This window comes from Maylandia zebra, linkage group LG11, assembly GCF_041146795.1.
Source record: "Maylandia zebra isolate NMK-2024a linkage group LG11, Mzebra_GT3a, whole genome shotgun sequence".
NCBI classification, from domain to species: domain Eukaryota; kingdom Metazoa; phylum Chordata; class Actinopteri; order Cichliformes; family Cichlidae; genus Maylandia; species Maylandia zebra.
The window spans coordinates 18,112,304-18,131,799 of NC_135177.1; positions in this window are offsets into that span (position 1 = coordinate 18,112,304).

Sequence of the window (19,496 nt, forward strand, 5' to 3'; positions counted from 1 at the left end):
AATCATTTTCAAGTCTGTTTATAAAAATACAATTATTTGAAGTCCACAAATGCTTCAGTGGTGGGTCAACTATCTACTAGTGTTTGTCAACTATCTGACATCAAAATAAATGAAACATTTTAGTCAAGCAAGAAATGTTCCAGTGTCTTAGCTGACAAGAACAGCACCTGGTTTGGTTTTCTTCTGCTGCTGTAGCCTTTCTGCTCAATATCTGCTGTTAAATGCCTCAGAAAGAGCTAAACATATGATAGATATTAGATATTAGTCTCTTAACATGCTTATGCCTTAATACAACTTTCAGCTTTCATTGGTGCTATCAAATCAGATAATCAACATACAATTATAATTAAAGTAATAATTTTGATAAATATGTGTCCAAACCTTTGATTATAAAACTGTAACACTAAATCTACAGTTCACTGGCTGATTGGGTGTAATAGCAATATATTAAAAATGTATTAGATTGAACACCTCAGTATGTCTGAAGTATTGCAGTTATAATGTGTGGTTTAGTAAGACAGGAAAATGTTTGTGAGAGTGTACACATGAATGTTGCTGTGGTATTGTTGGCTAAGGGTAAACGTAAATACAGTAAAATCGTAATTCACGTCGACAGTAATGACACCCGGTTACGTCAATCGGAGGTCACTAAAATCAATATTGAATCGGTGTGCAACTTTGCCAAAACAATGTCGGACTCTGTAGTTTTCTCTGGTCCCCTCCCCAATCAGACCAGGAGTAACATGTTTAGCCGCATGTTCTCCTTAAATTGCTGGCTGTCTGAGTGGTGTCCAAGAAACGATGTGGGCTTCATAGATAATTGGCAAACCTTCTGGAGGAAACCTGGTCTTGTTAGGAGAGACGGCATCCATCCCACTTTGGATGGAGCAGCTCTCATTTCTAATAATAATAATAATGTGTTAATAGACCTCTCTGCATTGAATCATATCTGTTATTAATCCCTGTCTCTCTTCCACAGCATGTCTTTATCCTGTATTTCTTTTCTCATCCCAACCAGTCGCAGCAGATGTCCCCCCTTCCTGAGCCTGGTTCTGCTGGAGGTTTCTTCCTGTTAAAAGGAAGTTTTTCCTTTCCACTGTCGCCAAAGTGTCGCTCATACGGGGTCATATGATTGTTGAGTTTTTCTCTGTATCTATTATTGTATGACCTACTGTACAATATAAAGCCCCTTGAGGTGACTGCTGTTGTGATTTGGCCGTATATAAATAAAATTGAATTGAATGTTAACTGCAGTAAAAAGGTTAAAGTACCACATGTGCTGTCAGTGCAGTGTCTGATCTCAGACCTGCACAGCTTCCGTTTTAAACACTTGATGTACTCAGCTGCATGAAGAGCACATGAGATTTTCTCTGACACAATTAAATAAAACATGATGAAGGTCAAAGGTCATCACTTGTATGCTGAACAAAAAATTGGTAATCTGGAAATCTTTCACAGTTTTTTGCCAATAGTGTGTTATTTACCATAAAGTAATTCAGAGTCATTCACACCAGAGTAAGAGAGGATAATATATTTTTAAATATACTTTCTACAGAACTAAATATAATATCTTTATGTAAACGTCCAGAGCCTCTGTGGATTTGCCAAGTATTTATAACATAACGCAAAGCAACAGCCTCCATCACAGTGTTCATGAAATGCTGGGTTTATCAATCTTGTGGGGCGGGCATATTGTTGAGTTCAGAAGATTTCCCTGTAAGGGACCTGGTGGTGAACATTAGTCTTCCGTCCTTGCGATGAACTTCAGTCTTCCTGATGTTTCTGAAATGGTGCATCTCTCAGTAGGTTAACAGAACATGTGACACCTTTCTGTGATAATAGAAAGGGAACAAGTTTCTCCAAACCTCTGGAACGAGGAAACCCAGCATGGTCTCCCTCACCAGTTTTCGCCCAGGATGGATGAAGCTGTTGATGATAATGTGGATAATCAAAAGAACAAATGACAGGTCTATGAAACAAGCTGCTGGTTTTATTTAAAGTTTCCATGTTAGCAGACCGTAGAGCAGGCTCCGGAGCCGCATGCGACTGTTTTGTCCTTATACTGCGGCTTCACATGGTTTGGGAAAATAAATTAGAAGTATTTAGCTGACGTGTATTTTATTTGTGTTTAGTTCTTTTTTTTTTAACTTGTAGTTCTAAATTGGAAGATTGTTGTGATATTGAAATAAAAATAATAAAATTATATTTTATTATTTTTCATCGCTCAAAATAAGCGTCACACTCGCAGAAGCCGGTATACCCGCCAAAACGCTGTGCATTTATCAAGACTTTCAACCCCAGATAGACCAATGGATCTTCAGATCCACATTATGTCAGCAGCTGTTCTCCACCGTGAACTATGTTAAAAACAAACACCGCTAACGCCTCACAGATGACAGCTTATGTCATCCAGGGAAGGACGGATGTTGTTTTGCTGTGCTGTATTTTAATGTGAAGTGTACTTATTTATATTTTTATATTGCATGTTTTGGTTATACCGTCAAATTGTCCTGGAGAGACTCCGCCTTTCCCCATTTTTACTAATTGGACACACCTGAGAGGAAAGGGAGTGTAATTTACAGAGTGCTGAGTGACACATAAGAGGGTTGGAGCTTGGCGTTCGAGGGAGAACGGACAGTACCAGCGCACAGGGCACCAGTGCAGAGAGTGACAGTACCAGCGGGGAGAGCGGAGACAGCACCAGCGGAAGGCACGGGACGGCTGTGTGGCTTTGCAGTTTTTAAGAAGCGGCGGGCGGAGTTGAGAGCTCTGCCCACCCGGGGTAAGTCTTTGACTTATCCCCTTTTATTGAATAAAAACTGCCGGAAGAATAGTGACTGCCGCTCCTCCCTTTCTCTAGCATATCAAGACGCGAATGCGGAAAGGAAGGAGAGGACTCCGCTGGGTTTCCCTTTTACTTCGCTGGATTTCTTAACTCCCTGGGACTTTTATGCTGTGGTGGATTCCACTGGACTTTTAATGTTGTGTTTTATTGATTTTTATTGTGTTATCCCTTGGCCAAGGTTGTTTTAATTTATCTTACATTTTTAACTATTTAAATATAATAAATTATATTTTTAATCTTACAGTTTAAATTGTGTGTTTCCCTTGGCGGCTCCACTGCTCTGCCCGTTTTTAGGAAGGTCTCCTTCCTTTTAAAAACACAAAACATCTTGGAAATAAATCAGCCTTTCCGCTCCGTTACACTTACAGTCCTGCGTAAAGATGAAAGTGACTTCAGCCCCGATTTGAGAGGCGGTGCCCAGAGGTTCAGGAGCAGAAGTTCCATTGTAAACATACCACGGCAGACCCGCTGCTTTTCAGCATCCCGTTATTGACCACTTGCTGTACGCATACAGTCGACGGTAGCTTTTCAGCTCACAGCCCGACAACACAACAGCAGAGAGCGTGATTGCAGGTGCCGCTCAGGCGCGTCCGACTCCCATGCAGCGGCACTGCAGACCACGCCCCGCCACACACATTAACCAGGTAAAATACATATTTAGGCAGAATTTTGCAAATATCTATTTTTCATTTTTTGGCAGCATAGTGCTCCCCCTCCCCCAATTTTTAAAAGTCAGATCAAGGCTCCAAAAGCCCAAAGGCGATAAAACAGTTTTTGTTTGCTACATGGATCATTTTAGTTCAGCTGGGTGTCTTTCCTTTTGTTATATTTCTTTAAGAGTTCAAAATGTGTTAATTACATAAATAAAATGTAATTTTCTCTGTAGCACTTCATGGATTTCATAAGCAACACATTTGCTCTGTGGATTCTTTTGAAAACCAGTTAAAAAACTTTTCTGTTCACACAAGCCTTTTGTTGATCTACGTATTTGATATTCTTTACATCATTTACACTTGATCTTGACTGCACCTCTGTTACGAACTTGTATGTCCGTGTGTTTGTTTGTGCAGGTGCTGTGTTTTTGTCTATGTTAATTCAGCTCTGCCAGGGCCCTGTTCCGATTGGTGCGTGGACTTACTGCCCCGGCGTGATTGGATCCAGCTGGAGGACCCGCCCAATAAAAGGAGGCTGGAGTGCTACAGCGGGAGAGGTCCTCGCATTTCCCCTCATCACCCAGCAGTAGTCCTGTGGTAGCCGCTGGCTGCAGTATACGTGCGGAAATTGTGGAAGTGGAGTGGGTAGGGGTGAGCTGCCGTTTATTTTGATCACCCGTTTTCTCCTGTTTTTGAGTTGGTTAAGGAGGTCAAACTCTGTCTTTATTTTTGACTTTATTTTGGTGAGGTCAGGGGTGCGGGATTTGTGTAGGTTTGTTTTGTTTATTGTTTTGGCCTTGGCTCACCCTGAAGTGTTGACACTCCCGTTTTGGTTCTCTTTATTCACCTTGTAAATAAATCACTTCACATCTAACGGATTTGTTGCGTGTGACTGCTTGGGTCTTGGGGGGGGAAGCGAGTGCCTCGCTCATGTTATGGCCTGGCCCTAGACGGGTCGTAACATGAATTGGGGGCTCGTCCTCTGCCTTTTTCTGTGGGTTTTTGCGTGTGTTTGGTCTGTTGGCGGTTTTCTTGGGTGTGGGGGTGGTAGGTGTGTGGAATTATGGAGTTTTCTTTGGATGATTTTGTTACTTCGCCTTCGTGGGATAGAATTGTGAAGTGCAGGAAAGCGGATTTGCTTATCATTGCTAGTTGTTATGATGTTCAAGTGTCCTATGGTGCCCGCAAAGCGGTGGTTAGGGACGCTTTGTGTGCAGAGTTGGTGGAGCGAGGCGTTCTTCCTGCCCCGCAGGCAGCTGTAGAGCAGCCTGATGGCGGGGGTGTGAAGGTGGCTCCGGAGGCTGAGCCGGGGTCTGATGCCAAAGGGCCTGTTAACGTGCTACCAGCCGAGGCGGACTCTGATGCGGCTGAGGCGGGCTCTGACACAGCCGAGGCGGACCCTGATGCTGCTGGGGCGAAGCCTGAAGCAGCTGAGTCTGGTACGGCCGGGGAACCCCTGGCGGGGCGGTCTACGGAAGATCTCCGTTTGACCCTCCGTATTAGGGAGGTGGAAGCCCGTGCTAAAGAGCTTGAGGTACAAGCAATGCACCTCCGTGTCAGAGCTTTGGAGCTGGAGCGAAAGCCCTCCACATCTGCCTCTAGTCATCCTAGTACGTCCACCGCGGTCCCGACAGGTTTTGACATCACCAAACACGTTAAACTGGTTCCCCCGTTTCGTGAGGCCGAAGTGGATTCCTATTTTAACGCTTTTGAGCGTATAGCGGCCGCGTTAAGTTGGCCGAAGGAATTTTGGCCGCTGCTGTTACAATGCAAATTGGTTGGCAAAGCCCAGGAGGTGTGTACCAGTTTATCAATTGAAGATAGCCTGGATTATGACGTCATGAAGAAGACTGTGTTGCAGGCATATGAGCTCGTCCCAGAAGCCTACCGTCAAAAATTTAGGAAGTGTGAAAAAACCGCCAATCAGACATTTGTGGAGTTTGCCCGTGAAAAAAGTCGCCTGTTTGAACGATGGTTGCAGGCCAGTAAAGCACAGGATTTCGAGGGGCTGAAAGAGCTTCTTTTGTTAGAGGAATTCAAAAAATGTTTGCCGGACCAAGTAGTTATTTATCTGAATGAGCAAAAGGTGCCCTCACTTGCTAAAGCGGCAGTGATGGCTGATGAGTTTACTCTCACCCACAAAACTATATTTTCAGCCGCTGTCTCACAGAATATTAGGGTGGGACAGGAAAGGAAGATAAAGTCACCAAAGATAGGACTGAAAGATAGACAGGAGGATGGTGTTAATCGCGACTGTTTTTATTGTCGCGGACCCGGACATCTAATCGCTGTCTGTCCTGCGCTCCGGAGGAAAGAGCAGCGCAAAGGCTCTAGAAATCCAGCGGGCGTAGGTCTCATCAAAGTTGTCCCTTTGCCTAAATCGCATTCCACTCTCACCCGTGATTTGCACCATGTGGATGCAGAAATAGAGCCACGTTTTAAACCGTTCATCACGAAAGGCTTTGTTTCTGTGACGGGAGAAGAGGGGGACAAAGTGCCTGTTACTATTCTTCGGGACACAGGTGCGCATCAGTCGTTTATGTTGGATAGTGTACTACCATTGTCAGATAAAACTGCTTGTGATTCGGATGTGTTGGTTTGGGGAATTAAGATGAGCGTTCTTCGGGCGCCGTTACACAAAGTCCATTTACATTCGCCCGTGAAAACGGGGCATGTCAAAGTTGCGGTGAGTTCCCAGTTGCCGATTAAAGGGGTTTCGTTTATTTTAGGAAATGACTTGGCTGGTGGGACAGTTTTCCCACCGCCTGAAGTGGTGGAAACGCCTATTTCTTCTGTCACTGAGGTTGTCGCCCCTTTGTCAAATGTGTTTCCTGTTTGTGCAATCACTCGTGCGCAGTCACGCAAATTTGATGACGTTATGGATGTTGCTGACACGTTTATGGCGACGCCAGACGAGAGAATATCTCCCAGCCGTGAGAGTGACAGAACAAAAAGCGATGTGATGAAACTGATGCCAGAGCTGGATGAGAAATTGAATAGGGATGCATTGATAACCGCTCAGCAGAATGACTCATCACTGGCTCCCTGTTTTCTATCTGCAGCTAAGAGTGCAGGAAGTGAATCACCCACTTCTTATTTTTTGCGAGATGGAGTTCTTATGAGGAGGTGGTCCTCTGACCGGTGTGGTTTGCCTGGTGCTACGCAGGTGGTGGTGCCGAAGCCACATCGAGGGCAGGTGCTTAGCTTAGCGCATGATGCCAGCATGGCTGGACATCTTGGGGTGAACAAAACATATCATCGGGTGTTGCGCAACTTCTTTTGGCCAGGGTTGAAAGCTGATGTGGTGGCATATTGCCGTACCTGTACCACATGTCAGATGGCGGGGAAACCTAACAGACCCATTCCACCTGCTCCGTTACATCCTATTCCAGTAATAGGTGAGCCGTTTGAAAAAGTAATATTGGATTGTGTGGGTCCCCTGCCAAAAACCAAATCCGGACACCAATACATACTTACAATAATGTGTTCAGCAACAAGGTACCCAGAGGCAATTCCACTACGCACGCTGAAAGCAAAACCGGTGCTAAAAGCACTACTTAAATTCTTCTCTACTTTCGGGCTTCCAAAGGTTGTTCAAACAGACCAAGGAACGAATTTCACCTCAAAAATGTTTGCACAGGTTGTGGAGGAGTTGCACATAAAACATGTAAAATCCAGTCCATACCACCCAGAAAGTCAAGGTGCTCTGGAAAGATTCCATCAAACCCTCAAAGCTATGCTGCGCAAGTTCTGCGCAGAGTCGGATAGAGAATTGGATGAGGGTCTGCCGTTATTGTTGTTTGCAGTCAGAGAAACCACTCAGGAATCCTTGGGATTCAGTCCGATGGATCTGGTGTTTGGACACGTGGTCCGCGGTCCCCTCCGCCTTCTGAAGGAGAGGTGGTTGTCAGAAACTTCTGAAACTCAGCATAATGTTCTGGATTATGTTAGCGGACTTCGGGAAAAGCTTCACCTTGCATGTCAGTTAGCTCGAGAGAATCTGTCACATACGCAAGCTAAGATGAAAACTCGCTATGATAAAAAGGCTGTTTGCAGAAGTTTTCAGCCGGGAGAGAAAGTGTTGGTGTTGTTGCCTGTGGTAGGGTCCAGCTTATCAGCTCAGTTCGCTGGCCCATATGTGGTGGAACAAAAACTCAGTGACAACAATTATGTGATCCAGACCGCCGGAGAAAGTCTAGGGTTTGTCATATTAATCTGTTAAAATCGTTTCACTCGAGGAGTCCTTCGGGTGCGCCGTCTCCAGTGTGCGCCGCTAGTACTGTTTCTCCCTATGAACCCTCTGATGACGGGCTACTCCAGAAAAGTGAAGCGCTGGGTAGCGGCCGGTTGAAAAATTCGGGGATCTTAAATGATTTAGACACATATTTAGTCCACCTGTCTGAACCCGCTCGAGCTGACATCACTGATCTGATAGAAAACAACTTATCACTTTTTTCTGATCACCCTCGTCAAACTGCGGTCCTGTGCCACGATATTGATGTGGAAGGACATAAACCGATTAAGCGACATGCTTACCGAGTGAACCCAGTGAAAAGGGCGATAATGCAGAAGGAAGTTGACTATCTCTTAGAACACGGTTTAGCCTTTCCGAGCGCCAGCGCATGGAGTTCGCCGTGTGTGCTAGTACCAAAATCCGACAACACTCCTCGGTTTTGTAATGATTACAGGAAGGTTAACGCTGTTACCAAACCTGATTCATTTCCTCTTCCTAGAATGGAGGATTGTATTGATAGAGTGGGATCGGCATCGTTTGTAACCAAACTTGATTTGTTAAAAGGTTACTGGCAAGTACCTTTAACTCCCCGAGCCTCTGAAATATCTGCTTTTGTTACACCGGACCATTTTCTCCAGTATACGGTTATGCCGTTTGGGTTGCGTAATGCACCCGCTACTTTCCAGCGCCTTATGGCCAAAGTACTGGCGGGCGTGAATAACTGCGATGCCTACCTGGACGATGTTGTCATTTACTCATCCACCTGGTCTGACCACTTACAAACACTCTCTCTTGTGTTCAGCCGTTTTCAGGAGGCCTCGCTTACGTTGAACCTAGCCAAATGTGAATTTGGCAGAGCCACCATCACATATCTGGGAAAACAGGTGGGTCAGGGACAGATACTGCCGGTGACCGCGAAAATACAGGCGATCGTTGAGTTTCCAGTCCCACAAACGAGAAGGGCGCTGCGCCGATTTCTAGGAATGTGTGGTTATTATAGAGGGTTTTGTAAGAACTTTGCCACTGTCGTCGTTCCTCTCACCGATTTGATCAGTCCGATGAAGCCTTTTGTGTGGACGCCTGTTTGTCAGACTGCTTTCGAGTCTGCGAAAGCATTACTGTGCAGTTCCCCTGTTCTTACGGCCCCGAATTTCATGTCCCCTTTCAAGCTCGAGGTTGACGCTAGTGCGGTTGGTGCAGGAGCTGTCCTTATGCTGGAAGACCATTGCGGCGTGGATCGCCCAATTTGTTACTTCTCAAAAAAATTCAACAAACATCAGATGAACTACAGTACCATTGAAAAGGAAGCCCTTGCCTTGTTGTTAGCCCTACAGCATTTCGAGGTGTATATCGGATCCAGCTCTATCCCTGTTCAAGTGTTCACTGACCATAACCCATTGGTTTTTCTCTCCCAGATGCAGAACTCAAATCAGAGACTTATGCGTTGGTCCCTTCTCTTGCAAGGCTTCAACCTGCAGATCAGGCATAAGAAAGGGACGGAAAATGTCATCGCGGATGCCCTGTCGAGAGCAATTTTGTAGTCTAGGATTAAACACTAGAAGGATTGTTTAATTCTTATGGAAGGGGGTGTTACGAACTTGTATGTCCGTGTGTTTGTTTGTGCAGGTGCTGTGTTTTTGTCTATGTTAATTCAGCTCTGCCAGGGCCCTGTTCCGATTGGTGCGTGGACTTACTGCCCCGGCGTGATTGGATCCAGCTGGAGGACCCGCCCAATAAAAGGAGGCTGGAGTGCTACAGCGGGAGAGGTCCTCGCATTTCCCCTCATCACCCAGCAGTAGTCCTGTGGTAGCCGCTGGCTGCAGTATACGTGCGGAAATTGTGGAAGTGGAGTGGGTAGGGGTGAGCTGCCGTTTATTTTGATCACCCGTTTTCTCCTGTTTTTGAGTTGGTTAAGGAGGTCAAACTCTGTCTTTATTTCTGACTTTATTTTGGTGAGGTCAGGGGTGCGGGATTTGTGTAGGTTTGTTTTGTTTATTGTTTTGGCCTTGGCTCACCCTGAAGTGTTGACACTCCCGTTTTGGTTCTCTTTATTCACCTTGTAAATAAATCACTTCACATCTAACGGATTTGTTGCGTGTGACTGCTTGGGTCTTGGGGGGGGAAGCGAGTGCCTCGCTCATGTTATGGCCTGGCCCTAGACGGGTCGTAACAACCTCCAAGAACTCGGCTGTTAAACTCCTAACATTTGCAGATGACACCACTGTCATTGGCCTCATTCAGGATGGTGATGAGTCTGCATACCAGCAGGAAGTTGAGCGGCTGGCACTCTGGTACAGTCAGCACAATCTGGAGCTGAACAATCTTAAAACTGTAGAGATGACAGTGGACTTCAGGAGACATCCCTCAACTCTGCTCCCCCCTTACGACATCAGACAGCCCTGTGTTGACTGTGAAGATCTTGAAGTTCCTGGGTACCACTATCTTGCAGGACCTGAAGTGGGAGACCAACATCAACTCCATCCTCAAAAAGACCCAGCAGAGGATGTACTAGGAAAGACAACTAGGAAAGTACAGTCTTCCACAAGAGTTGCTGATCCAGTTCTACATTGTGTCTGTCCTGTGCTCCTCCATCACAGTCTGATATGGTGCAGCCACTAAACAGGGCAGGAGCAGACTGCAGCGGACTGTACGGGCAACAGAAAGGATCATTGGCGCCCCCTTGCCCTCCATCCAGGATCTGTACCTCTCAAGAACCAGGAAACGGGCAGGGAAAATCATCACAGACCCCTCACACCCTGGACACAAACTTTTCTACCTGCTGCCCTCTGGCAGACGGTACAGAAGTGTGTGTGTGTGTGTGTGTGTGTGTGTGTGTGTGTGTGTGTGTATATATGTGTATGTGTATATATATATATATATATATATATATATATATATATAAAAAACAACACCCAGCACGCCCCTGCGGGCGGTTTATCCTTCAAGCTCGGGTCCTCTACCAGAGGCCTGGGAGCTTGAGGGTCCTGCGCAGTATCTTAGCTGTTCCCAGAACTGCGCTCTTCTGGACAGAGATCTCCGATGTTGTTCCCGGGATCTGCTGGAGCCATTCGCCTAGCTTGGGAGTCACCGCACCTAGTGCTCCAATTACCACGGGGACCACCGTTACCTTCACCCTCCACATCCTCTCGAGCTCTTCTCTGAGCCCTTGGTATTTCTCCAGCTTCTCGTGTTCCTTCTTCCTGATATTGCTGTCATTCGGAACCGCTACATCGATCACTACGGCCGTCTTCTTCTGTTTGTCTACCACCACTATGTCCGGTTGGTTAGCCACCACCATTTTGTTCGTCTGTATCTGGAAGTCCCACTGGATCTTAGCTCGGTCATTCTCCACCACCCTTGGGGGCATCTCCCATTTTGACCTCGGGACTTCCAGGTTATACTCGGCACAGATGTTCCTGTACACTATGCCGGCCACTTGGTTATGGCGTTCCATGTATTCCTTGCCTGCTAGCATCTTGCACCCTGCTGTTATGTGCTGGATTGTCTCTAGGGCATCTTTACACAGCTTGCACCTGGGGTCTTGCCTGGTGTGATAGACCCCAGCCTCTATGGATCTTGTGCTCAGAGCTTGTTCTTGTGCTGCCATGATTAGTGCCTCTGTGCTGTCTTTCAGTCCAGCTTTGTCCAGCCACTGGTAGGATTTCTGGATATCAGCCACCTCCTCTATCTGCCGGTGGTACATACCATGCAGGGGCCTGTCCTTCCATGATGGTTCCTCATCTCCCTCCTCTTTCTTGGGTTTCTGCTGCCTGAGGTATTCACTGAGCACTCGGTCAGTTGGGGCCATCTTCCCAATGTATTCTTGGATGTTCCTTGTCTCATCCTGGACTGTGGTGCTGACACTCACCAGTCCCCGGCCCCCTTCCTTCCGCTTAGCGTACAGCCTCAGGGTGCTGGACTTGGGGTGAAACCCTCCATGCATGGTAAGGAGCTTTCTTGTCTTTATGTCAGTGGCTTCTATCTCCTCCTTTGGCCAGCCTATTACCCCAGCAGGGTACCTGATCACGGGCAGGGCGTACGTGTTGATGGCCCGGATCTTGTTCTTACCATTCAGCTGACTCCTCAGGACTTGCCTGACCCTCTGCAGGTACTTGGTGGTTGCAGCTTTTCTAGCGGTCTCTTCATGGTTCCCATTCACCTGCGGGATCCCCAGGTACTTGTAACTGTCCTCTATGTCTGCAATGTTGCCTTCTGGTAGTTCAATCCCCTCAGTTCTGACTACCTTCCCTCTCTTTGTTACCATCCGACTACACTTCTCCAGTCCGAACGACATTCCAATGTCATTGCTGTATAGCCTGGTAGTGTGGATCAGTGAATCAATGTCTCGTTCACTTTTGGCATACAGCTTGATGTCATCCATGTACAGGAGGTGGCTGACAACTGCTCCGTTCCGTAGTCGGTATCCGTAGCCAGTCTTGTTAATGATCTCACTGAGGGTGTTCAGGCCTATGCAGAACAGCAGTGGGGACAGAGCATCTCCTTGGTAGATCCCGCACTTGATGGTGACTTGTGCTATGGGCTTGGAGTTGGCCTCTAGTGTTGTACGCCACATCCCCATTGAGTTCCTGATGAAGGCTCTTAGGGTCCCATTGATCTTGTACAATTCTAGGCATTCCAGTATCCAGCTGTGGGGCATTGAGTCATAGGCCTTGTAATCAATCCAGGCAGTGCACAGGTTGGTCAGTCTGGTCTTGCAGTCTCAGCTGACTGTTCTGTCTACCAGTAGCTGGTGTTTTGCGCCTCTGGTATTCTTGCCAATTCCTTTCTGTGTCCCGCTCATGTATTGACCCATGTGCCTGTTCATCTTAGCCGATATGATGCCTGACAGGAGCTTCCATGTAGTACTGAGGCAGGTTATTGGTCGGTAGTTGGAGGGGACCGGTCCCTTCTTGGGGTCCTTGGGGATCGGGACCGTCCGACCTTCGGTTAGCCATTCCGGGTGTGTCTCGTTAACTAACAGCTGGTTCATTTGTGCTGCCAGACGCTCGTGGAGTGCAGTCAGCTTCTTTAGCCAGTAGGCGTGAACCATGTCGGGCCCTGGTGCTGTCCAACTCTTCATACTGGAGACCCTTTCTTGGATATCTGCCACTGTGATGGTTACTGGACCCTGTTCAGGGAGGTCTGCCCTCAGATATATATATAAAAATAATGGTATCTATGGGATTTTTGTAAGGTGAGAACCTGTAGGTTTTTACAAAGGAATCTCTGAACAAACATGCAGAACCTGATTGACTTAACGCTGTATGCCTGTTACCTTCTGATGAGACGTGTTTGCAAGACAGGAATAATGAGTACATTTTCCTTTTTCTTTTCTTGAGATTTTTTTTAATAATAAATCAGCTGAATTTAATTCTCCCACACTGTTCTTCTCTTTTTTCTTCCCATATTTATACTGCACACTGAAAAAGTGTGTATAATGAAAGAAAACAGGTTTGAATTCTGCCCCCACTCCCTCCCCCAACCACATCTATCAATATGTACCCTCTACACACCCCTTGAATCTGTGTCATATTGTCATGATCCTGGGTCCTTTTGACCCAGCGTTTTGTGTTTTCTCTTCGTGATTTTGGTTCTGTTCGTCCTCTGGTTAGTGTTTACTCTGTTCTGCCCATGTGTTCCTGTATCTAGTCCACGTTTCTTAGTTTGTGTCCTTTCATGTGTAAGTTCCTGTTTTATTGTGAAGGTCTGTGTCTTATGTGAGTGTTTTCAGTTTGCCTCCCTAGTCTCGTCATGTTAATTACTCCCAGCTGTGTTCCCACCTGTATGTAACCCCCCTGTGTTCTCTGAGTGTATTTAAGTTGTGTCTTCTGTCATAGTAGTTGCTGGTTCGTCTGTGTTGTTTCCCCTCGGTCTCCCTGCGTCTCTCCGTATGTATTTCCCCGGACCTCCCTGCATCTTCGTTTCTGGTTTGTCTTATTAGTTTACCCAGTTTAGGTTTCTAGTTTCATGTTTTGCCACCCTAGCTGTTTGTATTGACCCACTATTATAAATAAACACTCACCTGCACCAGAACTGCCGCCCTTTTGGTTCTTACTACAAATCCACACGGCTTGCCCCGCAAACCGTGACACATATAGCCCCCATGACCAGTCACACTCCTTCCCCTTCAACCTGATCATTCCATATCTCACATCCACTTTTCATCTTTCTGTGCTTTAATTATTGCCTTTCCCCTTTGTCACCTTATACCATCCTCTCCTTGACTCCTGATCATGTGAGGAAGGAGCTGGAGAAGCTCAAGACCAAAAAAGCAACAAGCCCAGATCACATCATCTCCAGATTTCACTGGAACTGTGCAGATTCGCTATGTGAGGTGATCATGCCCATGTTTATTCAGAGCCTGGAAATCCTAAACGATCACCACAGTGACGCCTATTGGCCACTGAATGTAATAAACAATGTGCTTCAGAAAATAGTATTTTCTCCCTCTGTTACCTAACACATGTGAGGCTGTTTCACTTCCTGAGTAATTTAGTACAATGCACACTAAGCCAAATCATAAAGTATATTGAGCAAACACTGCTATGTTGTTGTGTTAAACACATAGGTTTTCCAGTGGTTTCGGGACGGAGTCAGCTTCATTTTATGCAAGTTACCTGCCCAGTTTTGCAACCCTCAAGGAATTGTTTGACTGAAGCTTTGGCTACGTTCACACTGCAGGAGAAAGCGCATCAAATCCGATTTTTTGACCCTATGCGACCCATATCCGATCATGGTATGACAGTGTGAACGGCACAAATCCGATATTTTCAAATCCGATCTGGGTCACTTTCATATGTGGTACTGAATCCGATACATATCTGATGTTTTAGAAAGCGACTGCTGTTTGAACGGTCAGGTCGCATTAAATCCGTCTTTTACGTCACCGACACAAGACAGACGCCAATTATCAGCGCCAGAGAAGCGCCAGAGAAGACATCGCGAACGCTTCTCTGGCCATCCCGTGTAGATATCAGTGAAACTGTTGGGAAGACAATGTTGGAGAAACGTGAACATTTTATTTGTACTGTATAATCTGCAGATTCTGACAGAAATCTGCAACTATCCTTTGAAGCACCGCTCCTCTCTAAAACAGCAATAAGGATCATTATTAGGTTATTTACATTATTATGTAAATAACAAAATAACTTAAAGCAAAAATTGGGAAATGTAAAGTCCGAACTCTTTATATTAAGGGTCATCTATCAAACAATACTGTTTGCTCTGGGTCTAAACAGAGCGCGTTGTGTGTGAAGTCTTCTTTTGCGCATGCGGGCCGCTTTGAGCGTTCACACTAGAGCGCGTTTGCTGTCGCATTTTATTTGTAGTGTGAACACGCAGACAAAAAAATCGGATTTGATCAAAAAATCGGAATTGAGCATTAAGACCTGCAGTGTGAACGTAGCCTTAATGTGAATGTCATTAGGTCTGTTCTACATGCTGTTACAGGTAGAAACTGCTGGGACATTAGGTTTTATTTTTAAATAATTCAAAGGTGAATATACATGTAAATAAGACTAAATGTTCTTTCTTCTAAATAACTAAAAGATAAGAGCTCATTTCACATTGGCCCATGTCTTTTTGAATCTTGACATGTCTTGGTTTACAAGTTGCTCAGTGGCAGACAAGGAACCTTTCCTAAACTTTATTTGTAATCTATACTGCTGTGGATGACACAACTTGTGAAATGGATATGATGTCTGTCTGACAGGTTTGGATTACATTAAACGTGCATGCCTTTTGTTCTGTTGTAAATGCAGCCACCCTGGATGTTAACAGTCAATTCAATCATCACAACTCTGCTGATATGAGTTTGCGATTTTCTGCTGGGAAGCAGCACAGAGAGGGACAGGAAACGAGTTAATTGTTGTAGAGGGCCAGCTCTCTCATGGCCAGTCCCTTAGACCCCATAGAGGAGTTTAATGAGAGGAGGGTGTTAGCCAAGCAAATGTCCATCATGGACAACACTCAAACTCATCACCTGCATGTGGAGGATTATATTAGGCTGTATAACAAAACATGTTGTAAAGACCCCTTGTTAGGTTTTGTATTGTTGATTGTCATTTATGCTTAGAAATATTTACTCACATATGCTTAGCAGTGTATAATCATTTGTAGATTGAAAGAATGTCTCATCCTAGGAGGTCTGTAACGGCTCTGTGTAGCATGAAGGGGGAGTGCGTTCACTCCCTCTACAGAGTGTTCTGGCGTAGATCACACCTCCTAGGAGAGGTCGTATCTTCTCTTGCTGATATATGGTATAGCAAACACACGTATATCTGTTTAAGTATAAGAGCCTTTTGTTCAGATGGACCCGCTCCTGGCACCAGCGTTTGGGGAGTCTTCACAGGGTCACACCTTGACCACACACACACACACACACACACACACACACACACACACACACACACACACACACACACACACACACACACACACACACAGGCAAGGTACTCTTTGTGTGTATGTAGACGTCATATGTTAATGAACCTATGCATATTCATGTAACCTCAATAAAAGAACAGTGGTACGGGAGAACGAAGGAGAGCGACTGGGGTCAAGCGAAGGAACGGCGCCTGTCCGGTTTTCTCTCCCGTGCACGAGAAACATGAAGAAGCTTGCCTACTTGTGTCTTGCTTTGCAGTGTAATTATATTGTCTTCAACGTTCCAGCGGATGGGTTCAAGGACAATAGGCCTATTTTGTGTTGTTGTCGTTGTTGTTGTTGTTGTGTGAGTGTGTGCGGAGCAGAACACGTGGTCTGTGACACCGACTGTTGTTGTTATCATGGGTTCCTAGGCAACCAAGAGTGAGTCAGAGGGTGACAGACATTTGCTCCTGGCAGCACAAAGTATTTCAAAAAAAAAAAAAAAGAGAGAGAGCGACGGCTCCTTAGCTGCGCGCGTTCACGCGAGCACGGTCGCGCGGACCTGAGCCGTGCGGTTAATCGCAGGCTTATAAATGGAAGAGATTCAAATGTTAGAAGTTTTCAGAAAACACACCAGCCTTGAAGAGCGTGTGGAGAAGGCCTGCCACATCAGCAGCACTTAAGATGTGCTGTGGTGAATGGCTTTCCCCCACCCCCTTGCTGACACGAAATGTTTATTCTTTAGCTTGCCCTGATCGACAACAGCCTGTGTGCCAGACCATAGATTTAATTGAGGTGGATAGTTGTTAAAAGTAATCTACATTAAGCTTGTGGTTGCTCAAATTCAGTACAATGACATATGAGGTGAAGTGATATAGATAAATATTTAAACTAATGAAGTGTGCCGGGTGGCGGCCAGGAGCGGAGGCCCTGGCGGACTGACCCCCGGCTGCCAAGACTGGCAATAGGGACATGGAATGTCACCTCTCTGGTGGGGAAGGAGCCTGAGTTAGTGCGTGAGGTTGAGAGGTACTGGCTAGATATAGTCGGGCTTCACCTCTACGCATGGCTTGGGCTCTGGAACCAGTCTCCTGGAGAGGGACTGGACTCTGTCTCAGACTGGAGTTGTCCCTGGTGAGAGGCGGCGGTCTGGGGTGGGTATTCTAATATCCCCTCGGCTTGCTGCCGGTATGTTGGGGTTCTTCCCGGTGGTTGAGAGGGTTTGTTCCCTGCGCCTTAGGGTCAGGGAACGGATCCTGACTGTCATGTGCGCTTATGCACCAAGTGGCAGTTCAGAGTACCCAGCCTTCTTAGAGTCCCTGGGTGGGGTGCTCGAAGGTGCTCCACCTGGAGACTCCGTTGTCCTACTGGGACTTCAATGCTCACATGGGTAACAACAGCGAGACCTGGAGGGGAGTAATTGGGAAGAACGGCCTCCCTGATCTGAACCCGAGTGGTGTTTTGTTATTGGACTTGTGTGCAAATCACAGTTTGGCCATAACGAACACCTTGTTCGAACATAAGAGTGTCCATAAGTGCACGTGGCACCAGGACTCTCTAGTCCGTAGGTCGATGATCGATTTTGTAATCGTATCACCAGACCTGCGACCATATTTTCTGGACACTCGGGTAAAGAGAGGGGCTGAGCTGTCAACTGATCACCACCTGGTGGTGAGTTGGATCAGGTGGCGGGGGAGGACACTAGACAGACCCGGTGCACCTAAGTGAGGGTGTGCTGGGAACGTCTAGCAGAGGCCCCGGTCCGCCTCCGGCAGAGCTTCAACAGCATTCCGAGGGAGACTGGGAACATTGATTCCGAATGGACCATGTTTAGCATCTCCATTGCCAACGCTGCTGCATTGAGCTGCAGCCGCAAGGTGGTTGGTGCCTGTCATGGTGGTAATCCCTGAACCAAATAGTGGACACCAGAGGTGAAGGAGCCACCAGGCAGAAGAAGGTGTCCTAACGGGCTTGGTTAGCCTGTGGGACTTTGGAGGCAGCTGACAGGTATCGACGGGCCAAGCGGAATGCGGCTCGGGCAGTGGCTGAAGCAAAAACTCGGGTGTGGGAGGAGTTCAGAGAGGCCATGGAAAAAGACTTTCGGACTGCCTCCAAGAGATTCTGGCGAGCCGTCAGGCGTCTCAGGAGGGGAAAGCGGTGCTCTACCTGCACTGTGTATAGTGCTCGGGGAGCGCTGCGGAAGGAATACTTCGAGGACCTTCTTAATCCCACTGACACGTCTTCCGAGGAGGAAGCAGAGTCTGGGGATGAGGGGGATGACCCACCGTCTGGCCCATTGTTACAGGTCATTCGATCCCTATACAACCGTTGCAAGAGCTTGGTTTGCATTTCTGGCAATAAGTCGGACTCGTTTCTGGTGGGTGATGGGCACCACCAGGGCTGCCCTTTGTCACTGATTCTGTTCATAATTTTTATGGACAGGATTTATAGGCGCAGCCAAGTGGCGGAGGGCTTTCACTTCGGTGGCCTCAGAATCTCATCTCTCCTTTTCGCGGATGATGTGGTTCTGTTGGCTTCATCGGGTAATGGCCTCCAGCTCACACTGGAACAATTCGAAGCCAAGTGTGAAGCAGCGGGAATGAGGATCAGCACCTCCAAATCTGAGGCCATGGTTCTCAGCCGGAAAAGGGTGGAGTGCCCACTCCGGGTCGGGGATGAGTTCCTGCCCCAAGTGGAGGAGTTCAAGTATCTCGGGGTCTTGTTCGCCAGTGGGAGAAGGGAGCCGGAGATCGACAGACGGATTGCTGCTGCGGCCGCAGTGATACGGACGCTGCACTGGTCCGTCTTGTGGAAGAGGGAGCTGATTGTAAAAGCGAAGCTCTCAATTTACCAAGAGCTTGACTCTTGTGAAATCTCAGGAAAGCTGTCACAGCAAAACTTTTTTTCTTTCATAATAACAAGCTTAATGTTATGCCATTCAGTCCATCCAAAACATGTTTGTGCATATGTCAGGACCAACCTGATACATAAAGTTCTGCTGGAGGACATTTATTAGTGGCAAAACTTTAGTCTGATTGAACTGATTGGTTTTTCTGAACTCACTCAGCCTGTGGAGTCAGTGTAATGGTCTCAGTCATATACACTACCATCACTTATATTTGTATGTTAGTTTTATCATAGCATTGCTCTGTGGCTTCAGACATGTAAAATTCATAGTAAAATCTGCAGATTAAATTTTGAGTGATATCTGGCTGATTTTTTGACACGTTATAGAAAGCTGTCCACTGTTTCATAGTCTTTCCTGCATACAAAAAATATCTGGCACTCTTGCCAAATGGTTTCAGTCTCCAATAGAAGGAAAATTGTAATACAAAATTTACTCACATTAAGACAGTGTTTAATTTATCCCATAAAATATATTTCTGAATGTCAAATT